Below are 4,679 nucleotides of genomic sequence, written 5' to 3' on the forward strand. Positions count from 1 at the left end.
TACGAAAAATATTCGACGAAAGCGTGTATAGTAAGCACCACCACAAGACGCTCGTGGCGATTGCCGCATTCAACAGACCAACAACGATTCCAGCCGAACTGTTCCAAAGAGCGAATCGAGTCATCATCATAAAGCAGCAACTGGCTCGACCGGTGTTTTGTTTATTGGTTTTTATTGTTATTATTTTATTATACGAAATTTTGGTTTCAATGCCTTTACATATGGCTGTACATAGTATGTAAAATATATATGTATATATGTAGTTGTGTGTTTGCAGTAGTGTAGTGGTGTTGGCGCTAATATGACAGAGAGAAATGAAAGAATGCAAAAATACACTGGAAAAGCTTGGAGCCGGCTAGAACGAAGTCTGCGATACTATACATTACGTGATAGTTGTATATTTAATAATATTAGAACCCATAATTGCATATTATTCAAAACTGAGAGGTGAAAGAAATATTAAAAAAAAGTCATAATAAAAATAAAAAAAAAATTAAATAAAAAAATGAGATCAGTGAGACAATGTGCAGTAGTGCAACTCATCGTTCTAGTTACAATTTGGTATTAAATATATTTTCAAATGCACTTAAGTGTAGAGCACATTTTATGAATGAGAACAAGTATTCATTGACGCCTCAAAGCTACGCGTGGAAAGCTCCTTCTACAAGTAGTAACAAGTACAAGTTCCTTGGATTCGCAGAGAAATTACATGGAAGTAAATTCGTTCATTCATAGAGGAAGACAGTTTATTCCCGACATTATGTTAGTTAGATTAGGCTAAGAGGTCGATCCTAAGAGGGATCCCATTTGGACAGCTTAGAATGCGGGTTCTTTGCGGTACCTAGAACTCATATATAATAAGTGATAAGACCATTAGAAATCGACAAAGCACTTTGAGCCTTTCACAAATTTGTTGGGGCGGCTTATGTCAGTTTCGACTATGAATTCTGGTTCCACGAAGATAAGACTCCCGAAATGTTTCAAGATTATGAGAGTAGCCCAACTAAAAACGAATAAGTGTACATATATACCACAAAACATTGAAAAATGAAGATTAAAAAAGACTAGTTTGAAAAAGTAAGAAAGTAAGAATAAGAAGCGGTTGTGTCTCGACGAACATAGACCAAACTCTATAAGTCCCTCATTATTCCGGTTCTGCTATATGAGGCAAAGGTATGGACAATAATGACAACATCTGATGAGGCGGCGTTACGAGTTTTCGAGAGAAAGTTTTTGCGGAAGATTTTTCTGAGACGAATTCTCAGAGTATTCCACGCAGTACTCGTCAGGAGAAGCAGAGGAATAGGATGACAGCCACTACGTTGGAAAGACCAGGTGGAGAAGGACCTGGCTGCACTTGGAATCTACAATTGACGCTTAAGAACGACTAAGATATGAACAGTTGACCACTCTATGCTACGCCCATATAGAAAAAGTTTATCGCAAATAGAGCTTTCAAGGTCATGTATCGATCTCCATTACTTTTTAAAAATACTACTTATTGTAGTTTCTAGTTTTTTTTAAGAGTAGTTTTCTAAAAAATATTTAAAATACTGATAAATTGGTTTAGACACACTTGTATAAGTCTATCTCTCTATCAATCCATTCGTCTGTCTGCATATACGCGAACTATAAACATTTTTATTTGAAAAGATATGTTTACAAAAATTGGCACGGATCATTGCCGCGGACAATGGTACAATATTCCAAAAATTCAGATCAAATCACTATAGCATATATGTAGTTGCCATATAAACTGACCAATCGGAATAATTTGCATTTGTGATGGTACAGCCGAAGTTTACTTGATTAACCGTTAGCAAAGTATCGTTTACCAGAAATCTATTTTTTCCACTTGTGCACTTATTCCAGCAAAAGCAATGCCACCCACCAACCCAGCCACAATTGGCATAAAAATGCCGACACGAAGCGACATAGCGTACGCAACAATTTAGTAAACAAATGAAGCAAAACAAAACCGAAAACAGCAAAATGTGGCGAATGATAAAAGACAGACGCAGAGCACAAAAACAGCTGGAATTACGAAAGCCGGCAAACTGACAACACCAAGTCAGCACACACACACATGCACCCATGCTACATATGGAATGCAAGCGCATATGGATGTCTGTGCGCACACTCACGCATTTATACATGTACACACATATTCACACATATTTATATTGTAAATTTGTTTGGTCGCGAGTGACCTAAGCATCGCAGCGTTGATGGAGCTGATTATTTGCCTCACTGGCGAGACACATATACATATGCATGTATGTATCTATGTATGTGTATTTGCGGATGTTTTGGAAGCTCACATATTACCGGTGCTTTGGAGAAAACAAAATTATAGCACTGTTTTATAGGAAAGCTCAATATGCAGAAACGATATAAGGTCTTCCTTACTGACAGTTATGGACAATGCCATAGGGTCATCCATTCAGATTTTGTCAAGCGGTAACAGCATTTATTAAAAGGTACGGTTAAGATTATTATTTAATAAATTAATAAAATATGTCAATTTACAGAATTTCTTTATCTGAGTTAACAACAGCGCACCAGTCATTTCTTCTTCTTTTCGCTTTTTGGCGTTAATTCGAGATACCGAGTGTAGCCAGGTCCTTCTCCGACTGTTCTCTCCAAGGAAGTGGAGGTCTTCCTCTTCCTTTGCTTCCCCCGGCGGGTACTGCGTAGAATACTTTCAGAGCTACAGTGTTTTCGTCCATTCGGACAACATGACCTAGCCAGAGTAGCCGCTCTCTTTTAATTCGCTGAACTATGTCAATGTCGTCGTATATCTCATACATACATCGTTCCATGGATTGCAATATTCGTCGTTGCCAATGCGCAAAGGACCATAAATCTTCCGCAGAACCTTTCTCTCGAAAACTCGTAACATCGACTCATCAGATGTTGTCACTGTCCATGCCTCTGGACCATATAGCAGGACGAGAATAATGAGTGACTTAAATAGTTCTGTTTTTGTTCATCGAGAGAGGACTTTACTTCTTAATTGCCTACTTAGTCCGAAGTAGCACCTGTTGGCAAGAGACATTCTGCGTTGGATTTCCAGGCTGACGTTGTTGTTGATGTTGATGTTGGTTCCAAGATAGACGAAATTATCTATGACCTCAAAGTTATGCCTGTCAACAATGCCATGCGAGCCAAGCCGCGAGTACGACTACCTTCCTTATCTAGTCTGAAGAAAGCAAATCTTAAGCCGTGGTTGTTAAAGAGAATGATATCAATATCATGGCCGTACGCCAGCAGCTGTACGCTCTTCTATTTAGCTGCACAGAGCTTGTATTATTTTCTCCAGCTATATATTGAAGGTGTCACACGATAGAGAGTCCCGATGTCTGAAATCTCGCTTGGTATCGAACGGTCAACTTACACAGCCATATTAGCTTTTAGGGGATACCAAATTCGGAAATAGCAGCGTAAGCGCAGTTCCTTTTCGTGCTGTCGAAGGCGGCTTTGAAATCGACGAAGAGGCGGTGTGTGTTCCTTCCTTTCACGAGTCTCTTCAAAAATTTGGCGCATGGTGAAAATCTCCGAAATTACTGTTAGACGTATCAGATATCAGATCGAGAAGGAACGACTTAAGGACATGTTGTATCGCCAAGATCATGTGCAAGAGCAACGAAAACAAGCAATGAAGATAATTAACTCATGCGAATAGTCCATCCAACTCTGTTAATCACGATAACATCGAAAAACTTATAGAAACAATGCTTAAAAATCGTCGTATTAGCATCAGAGAGATAGAAGAGGATCACAACATCTCTTACGGATTGACTCAACACACATTCATTAATATTTTCGGTATGAATGGTGTCAATGCCACACTGGTTCCAAAAGACCTGAGTCTTTTCCAAGGACGACGTCTAGTAGAGGATAAGAGATATACATATCTAAGAGACTCGACAACAAAGACAAGCTAAACTCATCAAACTTATGACTTAACTCATGACGAGAGGTTGGTTTATGAATATGTCTGTCCACTATCCAACGAATAGCGCTCCAAAAATTAGCCGAAACCGAAAAAACCAAAATCCGCTGAAGGTATAGAAGACCATCCCAGCCGAGGCTTATAACAAGCGTAGAGGAAATTAGATAATACAGATTTATATTAAAACATGTGGAAATGTAGTTTTTGTTGTTTTTGTTTTTTGCCGTCCGGCTCAAATTTGATTACGTATAGAATTCTTCTTAATTAATAACTCTTAATTTTCACTAGCAAAATTGATAAATCAGGGAATTTTGATAAGTCCATTACATAAAAACTAAGAGATTTATAAAAAGGAATTTTAAGTATGCTTTTAAAGCGAACTAGACGAAAACCAGTTATGAACCAGTTCAAGTTCCGGCAGGGTATGTTTAGAAGACGAATATACATACGTGAATATGCAATATCTCGCATAGTTTCGGCGCGTAATAAATGAGTTAACCAGTGAAATGTCAAAACAACTCATCGATAGCAAAGAAATTTGAAATCGCCCTGTCAGCACATAGCTTTGGTGAACTTGGATTTTACCTACTAAAATCTCGGCTAATCCAATACGGTCGAGTGGCTAATCTAATCCCTTTTGAGTTTGTGAAAATCACTGCCAATTCTTGGTCTATAGTTAGTATAAAAACCGTTACAGCAGTCGGCACAATTCTGTCAACGTCGA

The sequence above is a fragment of the Bactrocera tryoni genome, chromosome 5 (genome assembly GCF_016617805.1).
Source record: "Bactrocera tryoni isolate S06 chromosome 5, CSIRO_BtryS06_freeze2, whole genome shotgun sequence".
Classification (NCBI taxonomy): Eukaryota; Metazoa; Arthropoda; class Insecta; order Diptera; family Tephritidae; genus Bactrocera; species Bactrocera tryoni.